The following is a 23,175-nucleotide window of genomic DNA, read 5'->3' as shown; positions in this document are numbered from 1 at the left end:
TCATCCCGTTATACAGCTGACGGTTGTCCATATTTGCAACTGCGAATAGGTTTCTTGTATTTGGTAACGGCTGTAGTCGCCTCAGTGCCTGCTTTTCGGACGCCTTAAGGGGACCACACCCTGGTTCAGGACGAAAAAAAAATCAATTTTCGATTTTCTTCATATTTCGATAGATTAAGGTTTTATTTAAGTACTCTGAAAAGGATTTTGCTGAAAAAAATTTTTTCGAGCATTTAAAGAGCGTTTTCCTACCACGTGTGTTTATGTGCCACACCCACTTTTCTGCATATATTTTAGATCTTTATATCCACTAAATTGTACGTTAGGGATTTTTTTTACTCCCGAGCGTGTTGGCTATCCTTGGAATGCTACGGTCGGTATTCTTTTGTTTCTGCTGTTTGTAAACAACACACTTTCAAACATACGGTTAGTTTTGTTCAAGTGTGATTGCGAGTAGTTGTTATAGAAAACTTGCAGGTATGCTATGAGCAGGCAATATACTATGAGCAGGCAATTTGGAGAAATAAAGAAAATCTGGAGACAATGAAGAGACATGTTTGGGCCATATTCTTCCATAAGTCCTCAGCTGGTGGTAATCCATGTCATGGATTGTGTCCACCAGGAGAAAATTCGTGGTGCAAATACAACATTTTCAGAGACTTGGCTCATCCTGACCTTTTAAGGAAATGTCTGCATGGGCAGACACAGAACCCAAATAAATGCTTCAACAGCATAATTTGGAACTGCATTCCCAAAACTGTTTTTTTTTTTAGGCACACATAAAATGAAACTAGGAGTTCATGATGCTGTCATTACATCCAATTGTGGTAATATTGTAAAGTGTTGGGTACTGAAAAAGCTGGGAATTAATCCTGGTGAAAATATGATCACTGGGCTGCAAAACTGCGATAAAATGACGATAGCCGATGCAGACAGGTCTGCATCTAATACGGCCAACAAAGCAAGACAAATATCCAGGAAGGTGAAAAAGAAGCTGGAAGACCTGCCAGAGGCCAAAGAGTGGCAGTTATATGCAGCAGGACAGTTTTAATTAACTAATAACAATGTTGTGTGACTAGGGCCTCCCGTCGGGTAGACCGTTCGCCGGGTGCAAGTCTTTCGATTTGACCCCACTTGCGCGTCGATGGGGATGAAATGATGACAATTAGGACAACACAACACCCAGTCCCTGAGCGGAGAAAATCTCCGACCCAGCCGGGAATCGAACCCGGGCCCTTAGGATTGACATTCTGTCGCGCTGACCACTCAGCTACCGGGGGCGGACAGTTTTAATTAACTGTAAGTAACACATTTCAAAAGTTTTTTCTTTAAAGTCAATTTCCCGCAAACTAAAATTTTCCGTACATATGCCCCATTATATTAGAAACTATCGCAGATAAATGAATGAAATTTTCAGAGATTCTGCATAACATAAAAAGCCACCTCTGGTACTACATTCATTAATATTCCCCATTAGAAAGTTCACAAAAAATATTTGCTGTAGAAAAAACTTAGTATTCTTTGTTAATAAATTTAGAAGTGTTTCTTAAAAATTATAAAATGGATAAAGTGGAGTTTAGTACAGTTGAATATTAGCATCATGTAACATACAGTAAAAATATTAAGGTCCTGCATCAAATTATTATTTCAGAAATGGGTGAAATACTTGCCTAAGTTAACATGGGTTAGATAGGCAGGATGTGGTCCTCTTAATTCTGAATAACACAGGCACTGTAGTGTCGTATTTCTCGACACGGCCACCAGGTTTCCGTAAACGACGGGCGGAACATTCTACCAATTGATATGTTCCTCGACGATAGAGATCCGCCCGTCGGTCAGAGCGTCATTAGAGAACCTCAGTGTGATCGTTCTCATAATCGGAAAATCTCTCTCGCCTCAGGTGTTCTTTCAGCTCGCCGAAAGACTGGAAATTGCTTGTTACGAGACCTTCCTTCCTTCCGATCAACATTATTGACGTCTGTGGGGGCTCTGTCAGATAGTTGACGCCGTTACTCAATAGCTGCACACGACATCGCATTTTGTCCGTGCATCGCCAGAGTTTTGCGGCGAATCTCTGTGTGCAGTTTGGACGTTTCGCCCACAACAGTCGTACTGCCCCACGTTCATCAGTTCTGAAGTACGTTCCCAGCTCCAGCGCCGTTTCGCTTCCACACTGTGACGCACCTGTCATCCGTATCACGGCACAACTGCGTCTGCTGCAAACCCAGGGACATTTCTGTACTCTCTCGTGACAACGCGCCACCCTTTTCGCGCAGTGGTCTTGACGCTGACCAACACATGTAACTTACTTTCTGAAGTCAATATGTAACGGAATTAATTACATTTAGCTGCCAGTGGGCACTGATTTATATCAGTGGGGACAGTGGAAAATTTTTGCCAATCTGGGCTTGGAACCCTGGTCTCCTTGTTCACCAGGCTGATGCGCAGACCAATACACGCTCTGGGCAGAGCGGCCACCGCAGCCGCACGGACCACCCTTGCACGCCTTCCGCCAGACCCAAATTCTCAGCTTATCCACCCACCACTGGTGCAGTACCTCTTTCCCATTGTCCGCATTACTCGCGGCATTTCTCTGGTTACCGTGAGAGTTCGAGCGTGGTGTCCACCTGCACTGAAAGGATCGTTGGCCAGCCCCGCCTTAATTATACAGGGTGTTTGAAAAAGGACTTTACAACTTTTAAAATTCATATAAATTAATTCATAGTACCCACAGAGGTGACCGTAGTCTCAATTTGTGGGCAAATGCATCAAGTTTTGTCTCGCGCATTTTGCTGCGAATCACACCATAAGGAGCGGCAGTTGCGTTAAAGATGGCTGCGTTCACTGGATCCGAGCGTGCTAGCTGTGTGTTTTGGTTTGAAGAAGGCGACAGCAGTTCAGCTAATTTCCGTACCAAATACGCTAAAGATCCTCCTAGTAGGCCTACAATTTATGAGTGGCATAAATGGTTTATAGAAACAGCGTGCTAGGTAAGACGTGGGAAGTCATCAGGTCGTCCAAGCACTTCCGACGACGTTGTTCAGCGAGTGAGACAACGTTTCGTCAACAGCCCTACGAAATCGACTTGGCGTGCAGCGTGCATCTCGAGAACTGCAAAATCCCACGTACGACTGTTTGGCGTGTGTTGAGACACCGTACAGATTGACAATCTTACAAGTAATAAAAGACACTCATAAAATTGCTCGCAAGAACTTCTGTGTGGATATGTTAAATCGATTACATGAGGATGAACATATCTTGGACATAATCACTTTTTCTGACGAGTCGACTATCACTTAAGTGGTAAGGTTAACACACACTACTGTAGGATTTGGGGCAGTGAAAATCAACATCAAACATTGAAACATGTTCATGATAGTCCTAAACTGAACGTTTCTTGTGCACTGAGCAAGAACAATGTGTACGGTCCCATTTTTTTTTCCGTGAGAGGACCATCAATGGGTTACCTGGGTATGTTACAACAATTTTTGATACCACAGATCGATGAGGATGACCAAGAAGGAAATGTTTACTTCACGCAAGACGGTGCACCACCCCAATACCTGGCTGACGTCCGGGATTTTCTCAGTGACCGCTTTCCAGGTCAATAGATTGTCCGTGATGCGCCAATTGCATGGCTCCCACGTTCCCCAGACCTGACAACACTCGATTTTTTTTTTAATTATGGGGATTCATCAGGGATATCGTGTTTATACTTCCTGTGCCGGCTTCTCTACCTGAACCTAGAGCAAGAATTTACGCTGCCACTGAGCAAATTGCACCTGCAATGCTACAGCTAGTTTGAGAAGAAATTCACTTCCGATGGGATGTGTGCAGGAGATTCAACGGAAGACACATACAACATCTTTAGTTTAAGGTAAAAAAAAAACTTGTGTTTCCCTACAAAATAACACTAAACCCAGCTCTGTATCTTATGTCAATAAATTGTTATGAATTTTTAAAGTTGTAAAGTGCTTTTTGAAACACCCTGTATATGTATTGTCTGCTCTTTCGGACGTATCCGAAAGAATAGTGACCACATATATAATTTCTGAATTTCGTGCATATATTGAGAACTGTCGAGGAGCCTGAAGATGAAGCCAATTAATTTCGAACTCAATAGCATGTAAAACTAACACCGAAGTAAGTGTTTCGTAAGTATTAAACATCAGACGTCACCGTATTTTCGGCCAATGTGGAGGAAAGAAGACATGCACGAGGGTTTTGCCGGGGAAAGCAGTGTAAGATGTCCACTGTGCTCGCAATGTTACGTTGGTACCGGGTTATTCTTGAAGTTACATCAGCGGCGAGTGGCCATCCCTTCCGTGGATTGTCCGTGACCCTCGCTGCATGCGGCAAAAGTGCCCTGGACACTAGAGCGCGGTCTGTTCGCCGTGGTGCACTCGCCGCTGCGTGTGGGTGAGGACAGTGCTCCGCGAATACGTGACGGCGTAAATGTAGTCTTTTTTTCCTGTCGGAAACTGCGCTGTGCGCTTTGCAGTGAGCGGTGAAAATGCGCAGACACAGAGGGCGAGCGGGCCGCCGTGTTAATTGAACGCAGCCGGCGACCTCTTTTACGCGCGGCCCCGTCATTTTTTTTCTGGGGCTTCCGGAATTGGCGCCAGGTAATAATACGCTCGCCTTACTGCGGAAGCTCATTCCAGGTCTAGCACGAAGATTACGCCCTGCATATCGGAACAGGAGTCATCAAATCGAAAGTAAGAGCTACACTGTCGAACGCAGTCGGTCGCCGCGGCCACTGCCTTCCGGGTACAGGCGAGCTTCCTGCTTTATGCAGAACACCATTTGCCGCGGCTGTGGGGCGTTCTGTGCCGCTGCCAGTTATTTTTAATAACGCATTTGCGAATTTACATACATTTGCAAAAAGAAGACGGGAAGGACAGTAATTGCGTACATAGATTGGCTCCACAGCGTGGGCGCCGAAAATTGGCCGACAGTATCCCTGTAGGTGGTCGTGTTACTGAGTACATTACGGTTAGATTGCTTCCGTGGGATGCTCTCCAACTGTTCCGTGCTTCTTTGTCAAGTGTGACGTAAATGACTACACAATGCCCAATAACTTGCTCGGTGTTGTAGCACGGAGTTTATAGTGATAGTGAACCGGCACTCGATATGCTACGAAGACGTGTCTGACCACATAGAAAATTTGGAGGCGGCCATATTGTTCGAACGAGGAGATTATTTCGGCGCCGAAGTCCTGGCTCTGAGCACTATGGGACTTAACACCTGAGGTCATCAGTCCCCTAGAACTTAGAACTACTTAAACCTAACTAACCTAAGGACATCACACACATCCATGCCCGAGGCAGGATTCGAACCTGCGACCGTAGCAGTCGCGCGGTTCAGGACTGAAGCGCCTAGAACCGCTCGGCCACCGAGGCCGGCGCCGAAGTACTACTAGAAGCAAAGTGGGAATACGATGGACGTCATTGTTGATAAGAAGACTCTGGAAAATCCAATCATAATTCCAGAATAGACAGTTCTCTCACTTTCTTGATTCAAATGCCTACGCGACGTCTTTGATTCCCCTTGTTAAACACCTAATTCAGCGGCAGTCCTGCATTAGCGTATACTATGCTTAAGGTTGACCAACAACTAACTGTTTATGTTGTACTGATTTTTGTTTACTTCTGACTAGTTTTCGGCTATTGGACCATGTTCAGAAAACAACTGACTGGCGTCCGTAAGGAACACCGCGTCTTAAATAAAGTAAACGTTCAAATAAAGATAGTCTACTTGCACAGAATGTTGTGCACCAAACATTGTAAGTTACACTCTATGTAAATAAACACAATAAATAATTATAATACACAATTGTAGAGTATGACAGATGTTTAGTGACATTGATTGACAACCGTCTGATTGAACACTAGATACTTATGTTGTACAACAAACATGTTTTAGAATGTAAATTACAGTTTAAGCAGTGGACTGTATTAAATACGGTGCATGATTAAAATACATGGTATTACAGTAATACTGTTGTAATGTTAAAGTTCGTTAGGTATCAGGGTAAGGAATATGAAAATCTCGTAGCAGTACGATTCATTGTGACACGCTGTCGGTATGTGGCTACTTGATTACATCATGTGAAGCTTGGAAGTGGGGATCTTTTTCGTAATTGATCATTTAGAACCAGGTGGGTATTTTGAGCTAAATGTTTGTTTACCTCAAGTGCTTCTCAGGAGCTTACTTTTCTTCCTTTGTTGGCTATATGTAGCACTTCTGTGCGTTTGGTATGTGTGTCCTTCCTTCAGAAGAGTCTTACCTATTTAATCTCTGGCTGCGTTCGTGTTCCGTCACCCTACTTGCTGTAGCCCAGCCTGTTTTATCGGTATATATTTTGTTGCGGTCATTGCAAGTAATTTTATAAACACCACTATTAATTAATAAATTGCTCTTGAGTAAGATATGAGTTATAGTGCCTCTTACATAAAATGGACGTTTTATAATTGCGGGATTCGAGAGTTTTGGCTAATTTGTCGGACAGCTTTCCTAAATGTCGGGTAGTACACCAGTTGGTTTTGAGACTGTTGCCGCTGAGTGGGTATACACATACGGCACGCTGCTTCTTGTGTAAAGTGTTATCAGTTAAGTGAGCGATATAGCCATTGTTGGATGCAGTACATTAATGGTGTCTTATTATGTTTGAAAACTGTCTCAAGATTTTAAACATGGCTGCAGCAGCAACTGTTAAAATTCTTCACAATAAAGGATGGCAGCCAAAAACAGTTGCAGGATAGAATTTTTTTATTAAATTTCTTGACCAAGGTTTCGGTACATATAAATATACCTTCATCAGAAGTAAACTTCTAAAATTACATCATGCACTGGAGAATAATGAAACAATTATGCCAAAAGGCGTCGTCAGTAATTAAAATATCATCTCCATTTGTACAACATGTGTAATGGGCACAGGATCAAAGCGAACAGTTTAACAATGTTACTTCGCCTATGAACTGCGACAGTTTTGGCATAATTGTTTCATTATTCTCCAGTGCATGATGTAATTTTAGAAGTTTACTTCTGATGAAGGTATATTTATATGTACCGAAACCTTGGTCAAGAATTTTAATAAAAAAATTCTATCCTGCAACTGTTTTTGGCTGCCATCCTTTATTGTGTTTGAAAACTGTGTTTTCACACTGGTATGGATGTTTGTGTGTTATTGGGTGTTGTGAACGCGAGGGTGTTACCGTGTCCGTTGTTGTGGTTTCTTGTAAATTTTGAAACTGTGTGCCGGCCAGTGTGGCCGTGCGGTTCTAAGCGCTTCAGTTTGGAACCGCGTGACCGCTACGGTCGCAGGTTCGAATCCTGCCTCGGGCATGGATGTGTGTGATGTCCTTAGGTTAGTTTAAGTAGTTCTAAGTTCTAGGGGACTGATGACCTCAGATGTTAAGTCCCATAGTGCTCAGAGCCATTTGAACCATTTTTTGAAACTGTGTGTATTCGTGGTGATATGTATGTTAAGGTCTAAGAAGTTAATGGATTTTTCACCATCTCGATGGTGAACTGTGTGTTTTTCTATTGTGGGTTTAGATGTTCTAGGAACGTATTTAGTTCTCTTTTGGTACCAGTCCACTGACACAGTACGTCTTACCAATATTTGATGTTATCAGAGAAGTGTTCGTTATATGTGAACAGTTTTTCGAAATCGTCCGTGAAGATTTCTCCTAAAAGAGGGCTGAGGGGAGACCCCATTGCCAAGGCTTCTAGCTGTTTGTACAAATAACCTTAGAATTGAAAATAATTGTGTTGCAGACGTGGCTGGGTGGCCACTGGTCGTACGTCTCTTGCGTGTACATGCGCGGTATCGCTTTCTGCTGTAGAAAAGCCCCTGTTTTCTCGGCGTGTCGTCTCGCGACGCCTTTGACTGTTCCCGTAGAATTTGGTTTTAGAACTTCGGCACGTTCGCCTGAGCAAAGATGACGGATAATTTTCAGGCACGTCTAGAAATGGACGACGACCAAATCCGAACGTAGACATATGGCTCACACGGAGGACGAAACTTAGAGTTGTGCCCAAAGCCTTGGGGATGCTCGGACGGCGCGGTTGATAGGGCGTAGTTCACAAAAGGAAGGCAACTGAATCTTTCGTGTGAAATTTAATCTGAGGATTCCGATATTCTACCGCAGTTTTAAAAACTAAGACGAATCTATTTTTAAATACTTGTTAACTGAGATGTTCGCTATAGTCAAATACAGTGTAGGCCAAATACAGGGTCACTAACACTGAATTAATTTATTATTTAATCAAGTGCAATACAGCACATGTGGCCTTCGTGGAAAAAAAGCTATGTGCATTGCTTTGCGCATCCCCCTCTCCCCCTCCCCCCACCCCCACCCCCACCCACTCTTCCACACACAAACATCCATTGTGTGACGTCATATTCGTCTACCACAGAGAGGACGTCCACACGAGCCAATTACTTCTACTCAAAACACTGCATGTGACCAAGATGTTACCATATTGCCAGTAATTATATTTACATGGAGGCTCGTCATACCAAACATTTCCGGGAAGGTCTTAATGCTAGACAAAGACAGACAGTTCAACTGTTACTTGTAATATACTGTTAATTACAGATGTATGAAAATGTGAGCGCAGCTAATTGATGAACTGCAAATTTCATTGAGGAGTACTTCTGTTAGTGAGTTTCTTTGTCAAATTTTTGAATGTTCACCTTCACTTTAACGGATAAGTGAAACAGAAATAAACTTTGTTCGTCTTATATATTCACTACACATTTGTAGCGTAAATGTTTTGGTACAAATTGTGTCCCGCATTATCGAACCATCCGCGAATTTCTCGCTATATGAAGATGTTGTGTGTTCTTTCGGACATGTCCGAAAGAACAGATACCGTCTTCATATAGTTAAGGCTAACCGGCCATTGACCTCCTTCTGTGCGGATGCACACGTATTGCCCGAACTCTTACGGGACTCGGTAAGATTGTCTGCCGCGAGTAATGAGTGTAATGGGCAGGGGCACTAAGAATGTAGTTTGTGGACAGGAAGTTGGAAATGTGGGTCTCACGGGGAGCGAGCAAGGGATAAGTCCCTGCAGTCGCACTATCCTCTATGCCTACGGTGGCTCAGATGGATAGCGTCTGCCAAGTAAGCAGGAGGTCCCGGTCGGGGCACACATTTTCAACCGTCCCCCTTGATGCATATCAACGCCTGTCCGCAGCGTAAGGTCTTGGTTTAATTATCATTTCATTTCTCGCTATAGTATTATCAATACAGAGAAGTGCAACGTGCACACAGAGAGCAGAGCAGAGCCGAGCCGAGCCGGGTTTAGGCGGTTTTCCCCCCACCCGTTCAGGCAAATGCTGGACCGGTCCACAAATCCCGTCTCGGAGAGTACGATACGCAAACACTTAAAATGCGATTCACGCACAGAAAAAAAGTTTACAAGTCACACAGATTTGGTGCGAAAGACTTCTACCTCCCTTAGGTTACTTGGACAACTCTGGCGTCAGGCTATACGGCCACGAAGCTAACTAGTAAATAAAGTTTGCCAAATCCTGAAACATTGCCCCCGTCCTGCACGGGATGAACGCCAGGAAATAGAACAACAACAACATTGTTATTCGAAACATGTATGGCGTCATGCAGGTGCCTAGCTACCGCCAGCAGAAAAACCCACGCTCACTTGCTAAATTTCAAGAAAGGGAAAATTGAGTGCCAGTGTGCATAGTGTGCGCTGATATGAAACTTCCTGGCAGATTAAAACTGTGTGCCGGGCCGAGACTCGAACTCGGGACCTTTGCCTTTCGCGGGCAAGTGCTCTACCAACTGAGCTACCCAAGCACGACCCACGCTCCGTCCCCACAGCTTCACTTCTGCCAGTACCTCGTCTCGTCTCAGTTGGTAGAGTACTTGCCCGCGAAAGGCAAAGGTCCCGAGTTCGAGTCTCGTTCTGGCACTTAGTTTTAATCTGCCAGGAAGTTTCGGAAAATTGAGTGGTTGTCCAGCGACGTTTTTGACGCGACATTGCGTTCGTACGATCGTAAGTAGTGAACGCGAGGAGTGCGTGGAATGACCAAAAAGCCACACTTACTGCGCTGTAAAATTTCCTAACTATGTGCGTTTCCGTAATACAAAACGTCGTTCCAGAAATGGTGGTCCACCGTTGGGTAGGAACGCCAGTTCTTCGGATTGAAGAACAAATTAATGGTAGTTTGAGAGTTGCAGGTGTGAGGACTGCTGTCCCTAGATTGGCTCCGGCTGTAAATTCTTCTCGCGCAGCGCCTCCGCGACGTTAATTTACGTAGCGCTGGGAGCGAGACGACTGACCTAATTACTCCGAAGGAAATTGTGTCTTTCAGCAGACGATTTTCATTACGAGAGGTGTGCGTTATACAATTTTACGATACCATGCTCTCTCTCTCTCTCTCTCTCTCTCTCTCTCTCTCTCTCTCTCTCTCTCTGATAGCCTTCCCTCGGTACCCTTTTAGTGGAAGGTGGAGCAGCGAGAAGGGGGCAAGCATTTGCTCCTCGCCTGTGTAGTGCTGCTAGCAACATAAATTCGAAGCAGCTATAAATACAGAGATTGAGACAAGAAGTACCGAACGCACAAACTTTCGTGTGATCGAACTTGGAATTAGCGTATAAATTGACGTAATAAATATGTTGCTGCGGTGTAGAGGCCATTTTCACAAAAATACTAGAGGAAAAATGGTGCAGTTGTAACCTCATTTCCGCACAGCGCTATTCGTCATTTTTTCCGTATTGAGTTCCAGTCGTTGCGAGCTATAGTTTAGTTCTTATTCCGTAATTTCTGTTGTATGTGGGGAGTGTTACCCGAAGCTATCGTATTAAACTTCCGGAAATACGTCACTGAAACATATTGCGGTAATACACTCTTATATTCTCTGCCACCATTATAACCTACATAAGTACCGTTGAGGCACAGAAACGGCTACAGAAAAAGAATAGCAATGTCCTATGCAGGTCATTCGTAATTTTGTAATAAGAACATGAGAAAGTGTGAAACAACACGGTCCAGTGACATTAATGTGAGCACCTGTCAGAAGCCTGAATAACGACCATTTGCGACGCGCTTTGCGCAGGAAGCGTGTTGGTAAGATTTGGGAAATTACCAACAAGGATGTGGGGCCGTGGCGACTCCAGTGCCGTGAGGCTATGTTTCTCGATTGTTGATCCATGGCGCGAACAGCCCGATTGAGGTGGTCCCACAGGTTCTCCAGCGTGTCTAAATCGTGGGAACTCGGTTGCCTGGGGAGTACGGCAAACTCATCCTGGTGCTCTCCGAAGCACGCACGTGCACTTGGAGGCGTGTGACATGTTGCATTGACCTGCTGGTAGATGCCATCCTGCTGAGGAGAAACGAACTGCGTGCAGGGGTGGACGTGGTCCCCGAGAATAGATGGATACTTGTGTTGATCCATTGTGGCTTCCAGAATGACGGCCGGCCGCGGTGGCCGAGCGGTTCTAGGCGCTTCAGTCCGGACCCGCGCGATTGCTACGGTGGCAGGTTCGAATCCTGCCTCGGGCATGCATGTGTGTGTCTTTAGGTTAGTCAGGTTTAAGTAGTTCTAAGTAGGGGACTGATGACCTCAGATGTTAAGACCCATAGTGCTCAGAGCCATTTGAACCGGAATGACGAGATCACCCAGGCAATGCATGGAAAGCATTTTCCAGACCATCTACATCTACATCCATACTCCGCAAGCCACCTGACGGTGTTTGGCGGAGAGTACTTTTGAGTACCTCTATCGGTTCTCCCTTCTATTCCAGTCTCGTATTGTTCGTGGAAAGAAGGATTGTCGGTATGCCTCTGTGTGGGCCCTAATCTCTCTGATTTTTATCCTCATGGTCTCTTCCCGAGATATACTTAGGAGGGAGCAATATACTGCTTGACTCCTCGGTGAAGGTATGTTCTCGAAACTTCAACAAAAGCCCGTACCGAGCTGCTAAGCGTCTCTGTCGCAGAGTCTTCCATTGGAGTTTATCTATCATCTCCGTAACGCTTTGGCGATTACTGAATGATCCTGTAACGGATCCCACACCGGTGACCAGTATTCAAGAGTGGGCGAACAAGTGTATTGTAACTTATTCCTTTGTTTTCGGATTTCATTTCCTTAGGATTCTTCCAATGAATCAGTCTGGCATCTGCGTTACCGACGGTTAATTTTATGTGGTCATTCCATTTTAAATCACTCCTAATGCCTACTCCCAGATAATTTATGGAATTAATTGTCTCCAGTTGCTGACCTGCTATTTTGTAGCTAAATGATAAATGATCTTTCTTTCTATGTATTCGCAGCACATTACAGTTGTCTACATTGAGATTCAATTGCCATTCCCTGCACCATGCGTCAATTCGTTGCAGATCCTCCTGCATTTCAGTACAATTTTCCATTGTTAGAACCTCTCGATATACTACAGTGTCATCCGCAAAAAGCCTCAGTGAACTTCCGGGTCATTTATATATATTGTGGATAGCAACGGTCCTACGACACTCTCCTGTGGCGCACCTGAGATCACTCTTACTTCGGAAGACTTCTCTCCATTGAGAATGACATGCTGCGTCCATTGAGAATGACATGCTGCGTTCTGTTATCTAGGAACTCTTCAATCCAATCACACAATTGGTCTGATAGTCCATATGCTCTTACTTTGTTCATTAAACGATTGTGGGGAACTTTGTCGAACGCCTTGCGGAAGTCAAGAAACACGGCATCTACCTGGGAACCCGTGCCCATGGCCCTCTGAGTCTCGTGGACGAATAGCGCGAGCTGAGTTTCACGCGATCGTCTTTTTCGAAACCTATGCTGATTCCTACAGAGTAGATTTCTGGTCTCCAGAAAAGTCATTATTCTCGAACATAATACGTGTTCCAAAATTCTACAACTTATCGACGTTAGAGTCTGTAGTTCTGCACGTCCGTTCGACGTCCCTTCTTGAAAACAGGGATGACATGTGCCCTTTTCCAGTCTTTTGGAACGCTACGCTCTTCTACAGACTTACGGTACACCGCTGCAATAAGGGGGGCACGTTCCTTCGCGTACTCTGTGTAAAATCGAACTGGTATCCCATCAGGCCCAGCAGCCGGCCTTTCCTCTTTTGAGCGATTTTAATTGCGGCCATAACGCTCCTTCCTCCTGCCTGCAGCCTTCGTCGATAGCTGGAGGGCCGTACACGTGAACGGCCGTGTGGCCGATGGAACATGACACGTGATTCATCCGAAAAGGCCATCCATCGCCACTCGGTGGACGTTCACTTGCGGTACTCGCGTGCAAATTTCCGAATTCGTCACCAGTGGACAGCGGTCAGCATGGGTGCATGAACCAGGCGCTTGCTACGGAGGCCCATGCGCTGCAACATTTCCCGAACAGTCGTTGGCTCATGTGGGCGGTCAGCTGCTCGAGCGTTGCACCTCTGTTCGCCTGTACACACGTCCGCAGTCGTCGTCTAGCCCTGTCATCTGAGGCCCGTGGTACACTGCAGTTGCCTCGGCGCCGGTTTTGGATAGTGAAATTAACCGTTTCGGAAATGCACCCTTGGCCCGAGAGCCAATGATCGTGTCTATTTGGACGTCAGATAAATCGCCACGGTTCCGCATTACATCAGTGGCTGCACAGTTTTCCACGTCCCCCCGACACGTCGTATGTACCGCTCACTGCTAGTAGTGCTGCCACATGCCGTCTGTGGGTGGTTGTTGCGCGTTGACGTCGAACAGAGGTCGTGGTCACGTTATTGTGACTGCACGGCGTGAGACTGTTTCATTTGCTCATTGTCTCCTGCTCTGTCCTCCTCCATTACCGTATCTCGAAAGCTTGCAGTCATTTCATTTAGACCTTTAACGTTTATGCCGCGCGGCCTCCTGGCGTCCGCTTTCGTCACCTGCTTCAGCAGCTGCAGTTAACACTTGGTGCCACTTTCTGGATGGGGGTGAGCCCTTCACCACCTTGGCTTCAGGCACAGGTTTGTGTTCATTTTGACCGCAGCTCGTTCCCGAAGGATTCGACTCCCGAGCTGACCTATCGCTGCAAATTTCTCGAACTTCGCTCACAACTTGCCGAAAGCATATTTTTGTACACTGATGGTTCTAAGTCCGCCCACGGTGTTGGCTGTGCTTTTGTCATCGAGGCTGATACGTTTCAATACCGGCTTATCGACCAGTGCAAAATTTTTACCGCAGAGCTTTTTGCCCTCTATCTTGCTGTTCAATACGTCCGGAAACATCAGCTCACCCGCTGTGTGATCTGCTCCCAGTGCTCTTCGAAGTCTGGATGATCTAGATCCAGTTCACCCCATCGTTCGGCAGATCCCAGGACTGCCTGCATTTGTTCCCGGATGGGGGAGCCCAAGTGATGTTCATGTGGGTTCCTGGCCATGTTGGTGCGTGGGAATGACGCTGCTGATGCTGCAGCCAAGGTCGCAGTCCATCTCGGTCGGCCCGCCTCTTACTCCGTAGAATTTTCTCTATTGGCATATCACGTAACTTTGGCATGACCATTGGCGCTCCCTTCATGGGAACAAACTCAGAGAAGTCAAACCTCTCCCAACAGCCTGGTCGACTTCCTCCCGGCCGTCTCGCCGTGAGGAAGTAATGTTGGCTCTGTTGCGAATAGGGCACTGCCGCTGTAGTCGCCGCCATTTGTTGAGTGGCAACACTGCACCCAGCTGTCCTTTCTGTAGCCACCCATTAACGGTCCGACATTTCCTGATTCTCTGCACCTATTTTAGCCACTTATGTCTCAGGGTCGGGCTACCGCCCGCTTTGCCGGAGATTTTAGCGGATGATGTGCTAGCTGTGGCTCGCGTTTTAAGTTTTTTTTAAAAAGCAGTATTATGGCAAAAGAGATTTGGTTTCTACCTGGTGACTTGGGTGTCTTGTCGGCGTCTTTTAGATACTCTTGACGTTTTAGATTTGTTTTTTTCTTCCTTTCTGTATTGTACTTCGCAACAGTTTCTTACCCTCGCGGTCCCACCATTCTATGGTTCTATACTGCGTACTTATGACCTTAGTTGTTTTGCGCCCTACAACCCCCCCCCCCCCAAAAAAAAATTGTTGCTGATTCGTAATCAGAGGAGGCGGCACTGTTTAACGTCAATTTTGTTTTCCGGATGGGTGTTTCTTTTGCCCCGGCTATATTAGCTTTCACATTCTACGTGCTACCGTTAGCTGTGATACACAACTTAGGAGACACTTTCAAGTAAAGGTTGCACGACTTCCAGGGCTAGTCAAAAAGTTTTTAGTTATTGCTACGGAAGTATGAAGGTGCGACCACAAAATGGTTATGATGTTATTCCTTGTGTTGTTATTCGCCCTTCGATGCGATACTTATTTCCCAGGGATGGGTGACATGGCGGAAATGAATGCCGCAGCAGTGAGCATTGTAGCTGTTGAGGAAACGCTGCACGACCAACACTGGCTCGACTTAATGCCTCGAATGCATGCCACGCAACGCTGTCTCCACCCGAGGAATGAAGTCGGAGCTGCTGGGTGGGCGCGTGAGGACGACACGGCGACCGAGCAGCGGATGCGGCCGTGCGTGTTCCGAGCTGCGGAACCCAGAGAGCCGCCCGCCGCCCGCCCCTCGCACGTTCTCCCGGGACGCTTCTTCTCGACAGCGTCAGGTGGTTTCCGGCAGTGTGTGATCCTGTGACGGGTCCCCCTTACGGCCATGATATGTCGCCACCAGACCACGGCAGCCCTAAAAAAGACCCTCAGCGTCACGTTGCTCGATGTTAGTCTGCGTCTACATCTTCCTCGGCGGTGTGTGCACAGCTCGCGTCTCTCCCTTGTCACGGGGCTGTACCACTCGTCCGTGGCGACTGGCCGGTTCGGGAAGTCGCCCAGACGGACCCAGAAGGCCAGGGTAGCTGCCTCGGTCAGGAGGGCTTCTTCCGTCGCCGAACCCAGCGGGCTTCGACTTCAAAATGTCTTTCGGTGTCCTGAAAGTGTCTGAATTCCTAAGAGACCGAACCGCTGAGGTCATCGGTCCCTAGACTTACACACTACTTAAACTAACTTATGCTAAGAACAACACACACACACACACACACACACACACACACACACACACGCCCGAGGGAGGACTCGAACCTGCGGCGGGAGGGACCGCGCAATTAGTGACATGGCGCCTCTAACCGCGCGGCCCGGTTTCCTGAAAAATGATCCACCATAATTTCAGTTTTTCCACAATTGCCTCGATACTCATAGGTCGGTTTTTTAACACCAGTATCTCCACGTTACAGCCCCTAGAGTAAGTTAGTTTTAAAACGTCATTACTATTATCACTATTTGGTAACGCCGTAATTCTGATTATATAAATCAGCACCAGTAACACCATTTTTTTGAATAGTAATATTAATACGTGACACAATGTGCTAGAGATTATAGCTTGTGAAACGAATTCGTGAACATCTTCCTTACATAGTCCACCCGCTACGCAGTGGACGGACTATGGTAGTCTGTACAATGCATCTATAACAGTAAAATTGAGACCCACATGCTGAAATGTCTCATTAAAACGCTTTCTCAGTGTTTACGAAGTTTCCGCGATGCATCAGAAATTCCATCGTTATTCACTTCGCAGCAGTAAACAAACTAATTGACGGTACAACAAAACGGTAACAATGTCATGGCTACTACATTGCTGTAGGCCATGCACTATTATTATTATTATTATTATTATTATTATTTCTTCTTTCCTTTCTCAGACGTTATTTCTGGTTAAAAATGGAAAGTGACGCGGGCCTTGATCAAGCGTGACTTCCTTTTAACTGTACGGTATATGTGACATTGCATTTAGGAACTTTCGGGTAATTGAACATGTATCAATAATTACAGATTTCTGTAGTTGTATATATACATTTGGATTTAGCTGTATTGCATTGATGTACTGGTGGATATTGTATGGTATGACTCCTGTAGTTGATAGTATAATTGGTATAATGTCAACTTTATCCTGATGCACATGTCCTGGACTTCCTCAGCCAGTTGGATGTATTTTTCAATTTTTTCTCCTGTTTTCTTCTGTATATTTGTTGTATTGGGTATTGATATTTCGATTAGCTGTGTTAATTTCTTCTTTTTATTGGTGAGTATGATGTCAGGTTTGTTATGTGTTGTTGTTTTATCTGTTATAATAGTTCTGTTCCAGTATAATTTGTATTCATCATTCTCCAGTACATTTTGTGGTGCATACTTGTATGTGGGAACGTGTTGTTTTATTAGGTTATGTTGTATGGCAAGTTGTTGTTGTATTATTTTTGCTACATTGTCGTGTCTTCTGGGGTATTCTGTATTTGCTAGTATTGTACATCCGCTGTTTCTATTTGTTGTTTGAAAAGTCTACATTTATCTGTTGTGGTATCGGGATCTTTAATAATATGCTTGCTGTAGTATCTGGTGTTTATTTTTTGATCCTGTATTGCAATCATGAATCCTTCCGTCTCACTGTATATATTGCCTTTTCTTAGCCATGTGATGGATGCGTCTTGATCGATGTGTGGCTGTGTTAGATGATACGGGTGCTTGCCATGTAGGGTTTTCTTTTTCCAATTTACTTTCTTTGTATCTGTTGATGTTATGTGATCTAAAGGGTTGTAGAAGTGGTTATGAAATTGCAGTGGTGTAGCCGATGTATTTATATGAGTGATTGCTTTGTGTATTTTGCTAGTTTCTGCTCGTTCTAGAAAGAATTTTCCTATATTGTCTACCTGTCCATAATGTAGGTTTTTTATGTCGATAATAAATCCCCTTCCTCCTTCCTTTCTGCTTAATGTGAATCTTTCAGTTGCTGAATGTATGTGATGTATTATATATTTGTGGCATTGTGATCGTTTAAGTGTATTGAATGCTTCTAGGTCTGTGTTACTCCATTTCACTACTCCAAACGAGTAGTTCAATATTGGTATAGCATAAGTATCTATAGCTTTTGTCTTGTTTCTTGCTGTCAATTCTGTTTTCAGTATTTTTGTTAGTCTTTGTCTATATTTTTCTTTTAGTTCTTCTTTAATATTTGTATTATCTATTCCTATTTTTTGTCTGTATCCTAGATATTTATAGGCATCTGTTTTTTCCATCGCTTCTATGCAGTCGCTGTAGTTATCCAATATATAATCCTCTTGTTTAGTGTGTTTTCCCTTGACTATGCTGTTTTTCTTACATTTGTCTATTCCAAAAGCCATATTTATATCATTGCTGAATACTTCTGTTATCTTTAGTAATTGGTTGAGTTGTTGTTTTGTTGCTGCCAGTAGTTTTAGATCATCCATGTATAGCAAATGTGTGATTTTGTGTTGGTATGTTCCAGTAATATTGTATCCATAATTTATATTATTAACATGTTGGATAGTGGTTCAGAGCAAGGCAGAACCAGAAAGGACTTAATGAGTCTCCTTGGTATATTCCACGCTTAATCTGTATTGGCTGTGATGTGACATTATTTGAATTTGTTTGGATATTAAATGTGGTTTTCCAAATTTTCATTACTATGTTTAGGAACTGTATCAATTTAGGATTTACTGTGTATATTTCCAATATTTGTAGTAACCATGAGTTGGGAGTACACTGTCAAAAGCTTGTTGGTAATCAATGTATGAAGCTTTTTGGTAATAAATGTATGCGTAGTGTAGCGACCTTTGTCTAGTTTTAGCTTGATATGTCACCTCTGCATCTATTATCAGTTGCTCTTCACATCCTCGTGCTCCTTTGCAACAGTCTTTTTGTTCTTCATTTATAATTTTGTTCTGTGTTGTGTGTGTCATTAATTTTTGTGTAATGAGCGGTTAATATTTTGTATATTGTTGGTAGGCATGTTATGGGGCGATATTTAGCTGGGTTTGCTGTGTCTGCTTGATCTTTAGGTTTCAGATAAGTTATTCCATATGTAAGTGTATCAGGGAATGTGTATGGGTCTGCAATGTAACTGTTAAATAGTTAGATGTGAATGTGTTCAGGTGAACTTCTTTAGCCAGAAATTTGCTATTTTATCTTTTCCAGGGGCTTTCCAACTGTGAGTAGAATTAATTGCTCGAGTGACTTCATGTTGCAAAATTATCACTTCAGGCATTTGTGGTATCATCTTGTATGTGTCTTTTTCTGCTTGTATCCACCGTGCATGCCTGTTACGTTGTACTGGGTTTGACCATATGTTGCTCCAGAAGTGTTCCATGTCTGTTATGTTTGGTGGATTGTCTATTTTAATGTGTGTGTTATCGAATGTCTGTTAAATTTCTTTTGGTTTATGTTGAATGTTTGGTTTTGTTTCCTTCTATTTTCACTTTCTTTTGTATCTTCTAAGTCGTTTGGCCAATGCTTGTAGTTTCTGCTGCTATTCATCGAATTGTTCTATCGCTTCTTGTTGTGAGATTTTACATAACCTTTTTGGTTTTTTGTCTGATATTTCTTATAAATTGTGTTAGCTGTCAGATGTCTTTTCTTAGTTTTTCTATTCTGATCTGTAGCCTGTGTTGCCATGCTGGTTTTGTGGGTTTCTTCTGTGTGTTGGTTGGTTCTGATCTTTGCCTAGTGTGTGTATTTAGTGTAGTGAGTGCTCCTATATAAACCAGTAGTTGTAACTCTTCCATAGTTGTATTTTCATTTATTTTGTTGTGTATGATTGTGTTGATAGTTGTTGTTTCGACTTGTGGGTAATTTGGTGGTCTATGGAAGAATGGTCTAATGTCTGTGTTTGTGTCTTTGTATTCTATATATGTCAGCTGAAATTTTTCTTCTATACCTAACATGTGTGTCTCATTGTTCTGGTGGCTGTCTTAAGATTTCGTTTTCCTGTGATTGTTTAACTGATGCGTGTTCTCCTTTGTTTGTTTGCTCTGGGATGTTTTGAGTCCATTACTGTATTTTCTTCTTCTTCTGATTGCACATTTTTTGTTCCAGTATTTGTTGTACTTGTTGTTTGATGTTTTCTAATTCTGACTGGGGTATCCTGTTATTTTTTATTATTACACGGATCTGATCAGCTAGTCGTTGTTCTGTTAAAATTTTTAATTCTCGGTATCTGGTAATAAATGTTGTGTATACTTGTGATCTGTATCCAGTTGTGTTGGTTCCTAGGTTTGTTGCTTGGTAATAACAGAACATGAGGTGTCGATTAACTTCATCTGACCATCTCATCCTCTGTCTTTGTTTTCCTTCTAGGGTGGTTGCAGGAAGCATATCCTGCAAAACACCTCTATTTGGATTTAAATCGTTTTCCGTGTGGCTAGCAGTGTCGTTACCATTGTGGACGGGAATAGGGTTCAAGCTTCGTCCCCGACCATGACAGCGGTTGTCCGAGGCTTCATTAGTTCTGTCCTGAACCAACTAATCACACTAAAAGGGGGGGGGGGGTTAGCCCTATTAGTGGTTTGTTCTTTTCGTCGACTTTTACAACTGGCAGAACATACCGAAGGCCTATTCTTTTCCCGGGACTCCACAGGGTTTATTATTATTATTATTATGTGATTATTAGTGGGAGTGCACAGATAAAGAGCATTGATAACCTGAAGTCTACAAATTTGCGCCTTTTCAGAAGTAACGAATCCAGCAATCAAGTGATTTCAAAACAGTAGCCCCAAGTTTTTATTTTTAATTTGCTTGATTTTAAATATGGCTTTTCACGGTGCGGGTGGATCATGTATCGCCAGGAAGTGGGTTTTGTAACAAGTGTTTGCTCTCATTGTGGACAGTTATCTTCCTTTTCGGAGAAGGAAATGCAGGTAGTACTCACGACGCATTGAGAATTCCTTCACCATTCTATTAGAAAATTAGAAAAAGGTTGTTACAAGTAGACAATACCAACTGCCTCGCTGATATAGAAATAAAACACCTACAAAAAGTATCATTTACGTTTCGTCATTTTAAAAATGAAAGTGTTTGAAGAAAATAAGTTTTTATTTTAAAGTTTAGGTAGGGTTAATGTTGATCGTTATGATGCGACGGAAAAATGGGCTGGGGTACTAGCTAATACCTGATGGCACTCATGGGCAATGAATGGTCCCAGAAAAGTTGAGAACCACCGCACTGCTGCCTGTACGGCGTACTCACAGGCTGAGAGCACCTGACGTAGCAGTCGGCGTGGGATGGGTGTTTGTAAACTGCGAGTGATGAATGATTCGTGGTAGTCTTCTCAGATACAGATTTATTCCACGTGTATATTAATTACAAGGTGCGAGCCATTCGTAATCATAGGAAGCAAGTAGTAATTAGAGAAGAAAGTAACGTCAGATAATACGTAACAAGGCAGACACGCAGAATATTTGTGTAGTTTCACTATGTCTCCGCGTTCACGCAAGTAGCACGAGTCATTACATGATTCCCTCTTCCCCCCCCCCCCCCCCTCCCACCTCCCCAGGCGTAGCCACCCGACTGTCACTCTTCTTTTGTCAGGGACGCCTGCTGAGGGCTGGGCAAGCTTGGCGTTGTCTTCTGCACGATAATCTCCGCTGTCTGTCGTGATGTGTGAGCAAAGCGACACGCAGAAGCATCTTCAGTAATGCCATCTTCGCTTTTCGTAACTGGTGGCGTCTTGCGCATCGAGAAATGCAGGTTTGATCCAGTCAAGGGAAACTGTAGTCGGCACACCATGAATGTAAACTCTGAACATGTGTCGTCTCCACTTAATAACTTAATATTGCATATGGTCGTCATACGGTGGCTGAAGTTGTTTGCGAACCGAGTCATTGAGCAAAAATACTTGTGTGCAGGTGTCTACGTCTGCGAAAACGAATGGACGTACACTGTGAGATCAAAAGTATCCGGACACCTGGCTGAAAATGACAAGTTCGTGGCGCCCTCCATTGGTAATGCTGGAATTCAGTATGGTGTTGGCCCACCCTTAGCCTTGATGACAGCTTCCACTCGGCCGGCCGCGGTGGTCTCGCGGTTCTAGGCGCGCAGTCCGGAACCGTGAGACTGCTACGGTCGCAGGTTCGAATCCTGCCTCGGGCATAGATGTGTGTGATGTCCTTAGGTTAGTTAGGTTTAAGTAGTTCTAAGTTCTAGGGGACTAATGACCACAGCAGTTGAGTCCCATAGTGCTCAGAGCCATTTTGAACAGCTTCCACTCTCGCAGGCATACGTTTAGTCTGGTGCCTGAAGGTTTCTTGGGGAATGGCAGCCCATCCTTCACAGAGTGCTGCACTGAGGAGAGGTATCGATGTTGGTCGATGAGGCCTGACACGTAGTCGGCGTTCCAAAACATCACAGGCCTCTGTGGTGGCCAGTCCATTGCAGGGGTGTTATTGTCGTGGAACCACTCCGCCACAGGCCGTGCATTATGAACAGGTGCTCGATCGTGTTGCAAGATGCAGTCGCCATCCCCGAATTGCTCTTCAACGGTTGGAAGCAATAAGGTGCTTAAAACATCAATGTAGGACTGTGCTATGATAGTGCCACGCAAAAAACAAGGGATGCAGGCCCCCTCCACAAAAAACACGACCACACTATAACAGCACCGCCTCCGAATTTTACTGTTGGCATTGTACACGCTGGCAGATGACGTTCACCGGGCATTCGCCATACCCTCACCCTGCCATCGGGTCGCCTCATTGTGTATCGTGATTCGTCACTCCACACAACGTTTTCCCACTGTTCGATCGTCTGGTGTTTATGCTCCTTACACCAAGCGAGGCGCGGTTTGGCATTTACGGCGTGATGTGTGGGTTATGAGCAGCTGCTCGACCATGAAATCCTAGTTTTCTCACCACCCGCCTAACTGTCATAGTACTTGCTGTGGATCCTGATGCTGTTTAGAATTCTGTGTGACAGTCTGGATAGATGTTTGCCTATTACACATTAGACCGTCTTCGACTGTCGGTGGTCTCTGTCGGTCAACAGACGAGGTCGGTCTGTACTCTTTTGTGCTGCACGTGTCCCTTCACCATCACATTGGCAACAGTGGAACTACGGATGTTTGGGATTATGGGAATCTCCCGTACGGAAGTATGATACAAGTGACACCCAATCACCTGACCACGTTCAAAGTCCGTGAGTTCCGCGGAGCGCCCCATTCTGCTCTCTCACGATGTCTAATGACTACTGAGGTCGCTGATATGGAGTACCTGGCAGTGGTGGCAGCACAATGCACCTAATATGAAAGACGTATGTTTTTGGGGGCGTCCGGATACTTTTGATAACATATTGTATATGCGCTCTCAATTCAACAGCAAA

At 44.5% G+C, this 23,175-nt stretch overlaps 1 protein-coding gene and 1 non-coding gene across 3 annotated transcripts in view; one reads left to right on the top strand and one right to left on the bottom strand.

Moving 5' to 3' along the window:
• The window catches only part of LOC126483609 (CD109 antigen), an 847,818-nt gene that overhangs the window by 693,134 nt on the left and 131,509 nt on the right, over positions 1–23,175 (top strand). The window lies entirely within an intron of this gene.
• Trnas-cga (transfer RNA serine (anticodon CGA)) lies at positions 9,760–9,834 on the bottom strand. The gene has a single exon. It is a non-coding gene; the product is annotated as a tRNA-Ser (tRNA).

Source organism: Schistocerca serialis, chromosome 6 (assembly GCF_023864345.2).
Source record: "Schistocerca serialis cubense isolate TAMUIC-IGC-003099 chromosome 6, iqSchSeri2.2, whole genome shotgun sequence".
Taxonomy (NCBI): Eukaryota; Metazoa; Arthropoda; class Insecta; order Orthoptera; family Acrididae; genus Schistocerca; species Schistocerca serialis.
The sequence above is the reverse complement of the archived record's forward strand: the minus strand, read 5'-3'. Positions and strand labels throughout refer to the sequence as shown.